The sequence below is a fragment of the Lissotriton helveticus genome, chromosome 10 (genome assembly GCF_964261635.1).
Source record: "Lissotriton helveticus chromosome 10, aLisHel1.1, whole genome shotgun sequence".
Classification (NCBI taxonomy): domain Eukaryota; kingdom Metazoa; phylum Chordata; class Amphibia; order Caudata; family Salamandridae; genus Lissotriton; species Lissotriton helveticus.
In genome coordinates, this window is record NC_136071.1 from 932,810,125 (window position 1) to 932,820,344 (window position 10,220).

Below are 10,220 nucleotides of genomic sequence, written 5' to 3' on the forward strand. Positions count from 1 at the left end.
CATGACTGTCATGTACATAGTGAAAACCTTGTATCCAATTGGCCAAGGTCTCTTCTACCCTGTATTTTAAAATTATGTTTGACCACTCTTTGTGATGTGTCCATTCCTTGTTCGTTCTTGCCTCATCCCTTTCTGCCTCGTCTATCAAAAAGGAAAACATGCTCACATATGCCCCCTTGCAGATCTTTTCTTTGGTTTCTTGAGATAAATATCGCCCCAAATGTTCCCTAGTGGAACGCATTGACCCCAAACCTAAAGGAGGCAAAGTTTAAATCGTACCTGCTGGTCCTGCTGCATTAGCCGCCTTTTGTGCTCCTGTGTCCTTTGGTGTGTTTATAGTCACCAACACACCATCACAGTCAGTAGCCGGTACCATGGGCGTTGCATCCCCCGCCGGTACTGCCAGCACCCCATCTAGATTTTCTTTACTCAATTCAGACATTATTTGCCGGGCCCTTTCGATTGCATCACCTCTGCTGTTGGATGCCCCTCAGCGTGAGACCAGTTCCCCACCTTCTCTAGCCATGGAAGTACTGCCGCCAAATTGGGTGCTATGTCCGGCTGCTCTGGCATGGCACCCCTTGGATCCTCCCACAAGGGACCACTGGGAAACGGGCCTGGCCCTCTAGTGGCCCGCAGGCTCTGGAATACATGGCCCCCCACCACCCTGAGGGCTTGGCAAGGGTGCCTGCGGTAGTGGGATGGACTCCCTATGGGCCGGCCCCGGGGTCCCCGCTCCTCTCCTGGTGGGCTTGAGCCTGTTCCGCTTAGGCAAAGGTGGGGAATAAGGCTGAGGCGGAACAATAGGCCGCCTGGGCCTCCCCTCTACTACCTCGGGACCATCTACCTTCTCCTGCAACCGATTGAGGGCCTGCCCCATGACTTGGACCTGCTGCATCAAAGCCTCCAGCATGACATCCGTGCGTGACCGCTTCTCATTCTGCCGCACCTTAGGGGCTATTGCGGAGGAAATTCCTTGACCGGATTTGATTGCACGTACCCTCTACTTAAGCCCTGCACATAGCCCAAAATGACCGTGGCAACTCGTACCTGGCAGATGCAGTAGCCCCAGCCAGCCTGTGCATGCACGCAACCAGAGCCACAACCCACTGGCTAACCCAGTAGGCTCAGGTGAGTTGCCCACTAAAACCCTCTGTGGCTCCTGGAAGCGGTGAAAATGCTGGCTTGCCAGCGCTGCCCACCAGAACTCCCACCAGCTCTCCACTGTCCACCTTAGTCCGTAGCGCAGGAAACTGTGTCCGTTAGCCCGACCGTCACCTTGTCCACTAACTATGGGAAACAACAATACTATTTGCGCAGCGTGGGCCCTCCATGCACCAATACGGTGTGCCCCAATGCCACACACACCAAAACCCTCTCAAGTTTTTGAAGCACACACTGAACTAGCACTCCTGGGAAAACTGTCTTTAACCCTGTTTAAAATGGGGTGCTGTCCCCTGACCCCAATGCGTGCCTCTGTAGTTCAATTTGCCAGCCCCACAAAATCAAAAGCACACCTTTTCACCCGCCTTATTGGCTCCTCAAAGCCTTAAATTTGCCTGCAGAATTCTGGCAATTTACAATTCAGCTGCCCCTTCTGCACCCTCACCTTCAGTCAGGATTGCCCCACAAAACACTCCGCCCACGAGGCCGCCCACAAAACTTAAACACCCGTGGTAGCTGAAAAGCCTCACCGGAGCGCTCCATTTTGCCCGTAAATCTTCAATGCACTAGTTCGCTGGCTACAAAGGTGAGCGTGTCGGGTAATAGCTGCACAGCAGTTGTTAAACTTCTATTTACCCCGTGCGCACAGAATGGGCTAAAACAATTTGCTACTGTACCGGGAGTGCTCTCGCCACGAGCACCTACCCGCCACAGAGCGCCCTGCTTGTAAATGGTGCGCGTCTTTCCCCCGCTGCTCCTGTGTACCTTTTACTTTTGGAGACGAGCCCCTCTATTCCGCCGGTTCACCGCTCCCAACAAAAGGGTGGGGTCCAGACGCTGTAAATCAGCTCCCCTCCTGGCGGCACACACAGCTCCTCCAGACACGACGAATCGCTCCGTAGCACACTTCCTGCTTTGAACACTGCTCCTTGGACGAAACCTGAAAAACAAAGACGAAACAAGATAACGGGCCACGCCAGTCCCAGTCTCCTTTCCTGTGGGGAGCAAAAGAACAAGAGACTGTTCTGCTCCCCGCGAACCCCTTTTAAAGTTGGGAACCTAGGGCAGGCCGTTCTAGACTGGTCTGCCTCGACGTTGTTATGGCGTTTGAACCGGAAGCACTAAAGTGCTTCCGGTTCATGTTTGAGGCAAACTCCCTGTAGGTCAACAAAGGGGTGGGGGCACTGCATCATCACTGGCGCAGCAACCCCCCACCCCCTCTATTCACCCCGGGAACTGGTGCGACCGCCATAATGGCGGTGCACACTATCCTAGCCCTCGGCCTTGCCCAGGCAATGTCAACGGAGAAGTGGAGGCCTGTGCTTGTTGCTGGTGACCCTGTGATCCGAGATTCCCTTCTCTAGCTTACTTTGAAGTCAGGCAACAGAGGAAGGAGGGGCGGGAGGAGAGATGCAATAAAATACGGGCGCAGAAGGTAACCATGCACCCACAGTGTAACACAAGCAGGAAAGAAGAAAATATAGCCCCCAAACAACAGATAAACAACCAAAGTGTAAAGATACCATACTTGGTCCCTTCTCCATGGGAGTAAATGAAAGAGAAAAAAGGGGACAAAGAGGCAGGACTGACCACTAGGAAACAAGGATTATTAAAGGACACTGAAACAAACAAATGGTTGCAGGGGGATGGCTTTAAGCCCACATGACTAGTATATTCATTTGCGAGCTTGAACAGACGTTATTGCCTGGACACTTACCGAGTCTCCAGTGCAGACACTCTTTTCAAGATAATCTTCCCCGGTCCTCCGTAGTGTTTTCTGATTGTGTGGAGGGAGGATTACCATCGAGGCTTCACCCTTCCGGTGAGCCATTTACTAGCCGCCATCATGCAGGGAGACGCTCTAGTGTCCATCCTATCTCCTCTGCCTTAGGGTATTCAACCTGGGGATGCCGCAGACGCACAGCAGACGCGCCGCTAGCACGCCAAAGGCAAACCCGTCTGCGCCCATCAGCATCCAGAAGGTGGCTGGCGCAGGCCACGCTGCCCGCAGCACCGCCGCTCCAGCACATAGGATCAGCTATGAAAGAGAATCATTACTTAACATTGGCAATCTTGATAAATGTCGAAGCATAGCGGTTAGCATGGACAATATTACTACGTTCACCTCCCCTCACTGCAACTGGTCTCCGGACAATGGACGAAGCTTGTCCATAACAAAAAGACAAGTAACCCAGACAGACAGACAGGAAGTTTGTCAAAGCCATACTCCTCAACACACGCTTCTTGCAAAAACACAAAGATCAAATTATTGATCTGTCAGATGAGCACCCCAACCATATGTTCCTTAGGGAAACCTGGTTAACAGACTCTTCAAACCCCACCATTGCGTCAGCGATTCCCGCAGGCTATAAAATCATGCGATTAGATAGGCATTGCTGGGTTACTTATATATAGACCACCAGGCGCACCTAGAAATGTCATAAACTCTTTATGCAAAAGTATCACCTCATTGGCCTTAAGATACAAGCATCTTACTATCTTGGGAGACTTCAACTTGCACTGGGATAAGCCCTGTGACGCTCATGTGATGCGTTTTCTGAAATGATGACGGCATGTAATCTCACGCCATTTGTCATGTGTCCTACCCACAAACTGGGTCACATTTTAGATCAAATCTGCTGCGACTTGCAGATGGAGGTGGATCCCCCAATCCCGTTAACATGGTCCAACCACTTCCTCATGAACTTAGGATACCCATCACTGGGAAAGACATCCCACCTGGGGAGGGAAGGGGGGTACACACTTACAGAGCCCTCCATAAAGTATCTTTGCCATCTCTCAGGAAGGCGCTTGACTCCTCAGCACCCACTCGGTGGGGAGCCCTGCGCAGCCCCGCAGAGGATGCTCACACCATAGAAACATGGCTGAAGACAAATATAGATACAGTCGACCTCATACCAAACGCACATCTAGAAGGCCGTGTCATTCAGCACATTATTTCCAAGAATCTCTGAGAGCCAGTAAAAGTTAGGTGTAAAAGCCTAGAAAGAAAGTGGCGTAGGGAATATATTACAGATGACAAGATCATCTATAAGGACACTCTCAAATCACATTACAATTCGGCAAAATTGGCCAAAATGAATTATTTGGAAAGTAGGATTGCAATAACTAAGAATAGGGGCAAGGAAATCTTCAATATCATTAAATCGTTCACAGGTCCTAAAGCAGTAAACAAGGAAGTACAGCTATCAGCCAATTGGACGAACCAGGTGGCCCGTTTCTTCTATGAAAAGATTACGTTAATCCAGAAGTCATTCTCCACGGTGCAGGGGGAAGATACCTCCGCTCCTCACATCAGGTGGGAAGCATTACTCAACTCCCCCGTCATACTTTCATTGGGCCCACCACTGTTACAGTTCCCTGCCATTAAACTTGAGGATTCTCTTACGTATCTTTTGGGCCTTAAGTCAGGCTCACCTACAGATGCGCACCCAGCCAAACTGATATCGGCTCTTGCAGCCACTCTAAATGTACCGGTCAATAAGGTACTCAATTCCTCGTTGGAAACAGAATTTGTCTCGCCACTCTGGAAGCAGGCAAAAATTCTGCAGCTCCTGAAAAAAACAAACGCAGGTCCTAACATTCCTGCTAATTACAGCCCATCGCTCAGCTTGCAGCTCTCCAAAGGTCTGGAGAAACATGTGAATAGAGTACTCATGGGCAGGATAACCCACAAAGAGGCCTCTTGGTTGCCATCCTAGACCATTTGTTCCTAATGTGTTGTACTCTCCAAATGCAATTCTGTTCATAGTAAGTATATCATTTTCGCATTCCCACCTGTTCAATATCTGCAGAGTTTTTCTAAATTCTGCCCCATTGACATGCGATATTTGTATTACAGTAGCTGCCAACATTGCTCCAACAAAGCCAAAGTCAGACTCTAAAACAATTTATCTTTGTAAACTAAAATGAAAATATTGAGCTTTTCCGTCAATAATGTTGGTCAAAACCAGCTTGAAATAAAAGATAAATTGCTATGGGCATGTTCGGACTCCTTCGAGGATGCCTTTGAAACACCTTTGATAGTGAAAAAAAATAACTACTCAAACATGAATGTACCCGTCTCGCCGTATCACTTGATGAAGCACATCTCAGACCACCTAATCTCCCAAAAGACCCAGGAGCATCGATTCGCATAACAGCTCTCTGTGCATCACTTCAAAAAACAACTTTCAGAAGATCACTTCACCAAACACTCCTCAGTGCAACACTTTACCAAACAGCTCACAGTTTATCACTTTATGAAACACACCTTAATGTGCCATTCACTAAACACTCCTCCGTGTATCTCTTCTTTAGTGCAATACATTAACAAGCATTGGCATAGCCAATAGATCTCGCCTTTGGGACCTGATAAGTATTTAGCTATGCAGCACAATATCCTCGGTGCAACAACATTAACTGTTGCACGGCTAAACACTTATAATGTCCTAAAGGTGAGACCTATTGGCTATGCCAATGCTTGTTAACCTCACGTTGCCAGCTCATCACAGCTTAGGGGAGGCTTGAGTGATGCTCCTAACACTAAACCAACCTGTGATGAGATGGAAGAATGCAGTGACGGTTTAATAGACATGTAGACCAGGGCACTATGGGGCTGAACACTAAAGCACTTGGGGCTGCCTTTGAAGGTGACACTGCTGCGTGTTACGAATGAGATGGAGCCTGGGCATGTGAGGCCACAGAACCCAGAGCTCAGACTTCGTCGTCGGTCCTGGACAATCTGTCTGATGACCAGGGCAACTGTCTCTGTGCGCCTGCGCCGGACATCAGACAGATTCACTGCCACGCACTGTTTGACCCTGCTTTCATCAGCTCTTTTTAAAATTATACTAATAAAGATAAATAGCCCATTACTATTGGTTTAGTTATTTTAAAAAAGGAGCAGGAAACAAGAAGGCACCCACATTAGAAACGTGTCACTGCTTTAACCCCCTCCGCCTTGCACACATACTCTGCTCTGCACAGACACGATCTGGTGTGGATACCGCATTGCGATTGCTTCCTCGTGGGTGTGAATTTGCGCTACTCAAACCCATTTGAGACACCGGGAACCTTTCTTGCGCTCTATAAAGGCTGTTGTTGTAGTCCTGACATATTGCATTGGATGGCCTAGGCTGGCGCGCCGCGTTTCGTATTTATGCACGGCGTAGCCTTTGCAGCTAATGAATGCACAATCCCATCTGCTGACCTACCCTGCATGATGCGAAGTAATGCGCAGCGTGCCATGAATGGTCGAACCTGATAAATACGCATAAGTGGCACACTGGGCTTTGGAGACCGTGACGGCAGCCGCGAGGACAGCGCGCGAGCGCCCAGGAGTTATGGGCTCGAGCCTCCACTGCAGAGCCAAAACCACAAACAAAAGAGCACGGTGCACTGGTCCGGCCTGCACCATCACGTGGGTGGGACAAGCCAGTGGTCAACAGAGGGGGGACTGGCTTTGCCAGGCCAATTCTTAATTTATACAAAACAATGCCAAGAAGTGTTGTTTTTCAATGCAAAGGAAGGTCATAAAAAGTGCAAGAAAACATTGAGGACTTGAAATAAAATAAGTGTTGTAAACACAGATCCTAGAAGCTCATTTACATGTTAGTAAAAAAAAAAAGCTCGCGCGGCAGCAGAGGGGTGGATGGGGGCCTGCGCGATTCACTTGCGGAAGCGATAATTGCTACCATACTGTGGCGTTCGCTCCCGCAAATGAATCTCCACACGTGCATGCGTTGCCATTGAAGGCAATGGATCGCGTGCACGGTTGTGGGTGAAAAAGGGGACCGATGGCTAAGGGTCTCCTCCTATGCAGCGCATGTGTGCTCCGTAGGCGAGACTTAAAAATACCACTAGGTGGACTACCCATCAAATACCGCTGGGTGGATTACTTCGCCAAATACGTCTTGGAACATCAAACCACCAAATACACTGCATGGCATCAGTACAGCAAATGTTTTCACAACATAACTTCACCAAATACCCCCAGTGCAACATTTCACCAAATGCCCCCAGTGCATCACCTCACTGCACCGCCTCATCCAATACCCTGTGCTACAACAAAAATCTAAACTGATTTTAGTGTATCTGTTCATAAAACACCCCTCAGTACATTGTTTCATGAAACACAACTCTGCATAACTTCCCTAAATGGACATCGGTTCATTATTTCACCAAATATCCATCAGTGCATTTACCCCCATCAGTATCAAATACACATCAGCGAGGAACTTTACCAAATACCATCCGGTGCATCACTTCACCAAATACCCCTTGGAGCATTATCTCACTAATTACTTCTTATGCATCACTTCATCAATTACCACTTAGTGCACAACTTTGAGAAAAAAAGCCCCGTTGGCAGGGTCGGTTCCTCCGCTGAGAAGCGTCGCCCCACTGCCTTGCAGCAGTAAAAAAATGATAAAAACACAATGTTATTATCATTTCATATTGTCCTCCTGCTGCATCAGCTTTGCCCGAGGGGGCGGGGCAGCAAAGCAGGGGAGGAGTGGTCGAACCCCCTGAGTGCACAATGACTGCTTGGCCGGCCCTCTCGGGCCGCCCAAAACCGTCATACATACTTTGCCTGTTCTCCATGAAGGCTGCAATACAGCCTGCATGGAGAACAAGCCCAGACCCCCAGTCCCTGGCTGAGCGCTGAACCACAGCACTAAGACCAATAACAACGCTGCATTGCAGCATTGTGATCAGTCAGCGGAGCATGGCTGTTTCCTGGAGTCCGAGACGGAGGGGAGCGGAGGCGTGGGACCCGGTGGCAAGATAAGCATATTTTTTTTTTATTATTTAAAAACGTGTCCTATTCTCCGCCCGCTAAACGTCCCCCTCACATGCTTCACCACCTGTGAGCCATGTCGGCCGCCACTGCATCCTTCACTATATATCCTTCAGTGTAGCACTTCACCAAATCCCCCTCGGTACATCCCTTCATCAAATACCCCAAGTCCATCACTTTACCTAGATAGGTGACCTGGGATAGAAGAACGCTAGTGCATGGAATAATTTAAAATCCTAAATGCAAATGAATTTAACATTCGACTTATCCAGCACATCAGCACTGAAAAATGTAGACTTTCTGAACAAAACCAACCTCCTAGAAGTAGAAACATTGAAACCACAGTATCTGAGATGGAAACCTCCACAAACAGTATCCTTCATGCCGCGAGCCACCATGAAAAATAGCTGAAATGGAGCATTCCATGTGGAGAAATACTAAGAATTAAAAGAAATTGCTTATCTGGCAAGGAAACAATGAGACAAACTGAAGCTGGCAAGTACAGACTCGGATGAGGGGTGTAACGAAATGCTTCAACATTTTTGGGCTGATGTTGCTGGTTTATTCGACTCAGAGTGCACTGAGGCATGCTAACCAGACCTCAGTGCTAGTTTTCTAACCCTTTACAAAGTGTATGTCAAATTGGTTATCCCAAGTTGACAAATACTTACTTATAAATCACTAGTATATGGTATCCAGGGTACCAAGGGCAGGTAAGGCAGAGTGTCCACCCAGGGTAACAGCACTCATTGCGCCACCCTGTCTGTACCAAGTTACCAAATGGCTCCCACTGCAGACTGAAAGGGCAGTGGTGCACTGCCAGTTTGACTTTGCCATTCAAGCCAATGGCATAGCCACCACTTCCTTTAATAATATATGTAAGTCTCCCCTAAGGAAGGTCTAGAGAGCACTATGGCAGGGGACTGCATATTATTAAGTAGAACATGTATGCATAGATATGTCTTAGCAGCAAAACCTGCAAATTGTCATTTTGCTGTGAAAAAGTTAGTAACCCTGTTGGCTAACACAGGGTTACCAGCTGGTACTCTGAAGAACTGTAATCTTCATTCTCAGGGGTCTCACTAATACAAAAGAACTTGGCACAGAAGCTGAAATATGAACAGACATCTTTATTAAACTTAATTAAGTGAGACTACGTCACACAGGAGCCTTTAGCAACTGAATGAGGCAGTCTAAAGAATACAGAACACAGAGGTCTTTTATATGCTTAGGATTACAGACTCAGCATAAAAGAAAGGGGCAGTCCTAGCTTCTGCAAGCATACAAAATACCTAATATGGACATACAAGATCTGCAAAATATTAGCCAATAGAAAAACATCATGTAACCAGAATGTCCCCCTTACGTCGTGTTTCTGTCCAACCCATAAGTCAATCAATTACAGCACTTATAGGTCAATCAGTAATGGCAGAAAATGTCTGTATGCAGTTAGGCCAGCTGGTGTCTGAGATTGATTTCAAAGCAAGGACAGAGGGGGGTTTTCAACACGTTGCAGTCCAAAGGGCAGAGACACTTCAGGAATAGAGCAGCCTGTGTAAAGGCAACACAAATTGATGACAAATGTAAGATGGAGTCAAAATTAAAGAACCTCAACCCTAGCCTGGTTAACTTTTGAATGGGACTACCTAACTGGGTACTATATAAAATCAAATTAATCGTGGCATTAAATCCAACCGGATGCCCAGGTTGAATTTAATGTTACTTTTAAACTAATGCAACTTTTAGAAAGTTCGAGCTAGTCCAGTAGCATCACATGGGCACTGGGATCCAGACAGATTTCTGCCCTCCTAGGGAGAAGTGTGAACGGCTCATTGGCTTGGAAACAATAGCAGCTCGCTGCAGGGAGAGGTGCCACTTCCCTTTTGCTGGAAGCCACTCTGGGTGTTAGCCCCAAAGGTGAGCTTCAAAGGGTGGAGGAATGGTATTCACACTCTTGAGGGCTGCCCTTTGTTCAGGTAAACAAGCTGGAGACCGGGTCAGAGAGGGAGAAACCAGTGCCCAAACCAGTTTCCCGTGGGCATGTAGCCCACAGGTAGCCACACCACTAGGGTGAGCTTCCACGCTCCTAACAGCCGAGGAAGGCAGAATAGTGCACTCTGGGGTTGTTAGGTGCACAAATTGTGTGAAAGTCATCACCAGAAGGGAGGGTATCTGGTAGTCCATTAGTTAATGACCACAAAGCTGCTTCAGGCACTTTCCTGGGATAAATATGGCACCAAGGCACCCTGAACCT

At 48.0% G+C, this 10,220-nt stretch overlaps 1 protein-coding gene across 1 annotated transcript in view; it reads right to left on the reverse strand.

Moving 5' to 3' along the window:
• Positions 1-2,247, reverse strand: part of ADAM22 (ADAM metallopeptidase domain 22) — a 1,243,161-nt gene extending 1,240,914 nt beyond the window's left edge. The window contains exon 1 of the mRNA XM_078663588.1: positions 1,930-2,247. The gene's annotated coding sequence lies outside the window, so the exon portion shown is untranslated. The remainder of the gene's footprint in view (positions 1-1,929) is intronic.
• Positions 2,248-10,220: the final 7,973 nt, after the last annotated feature.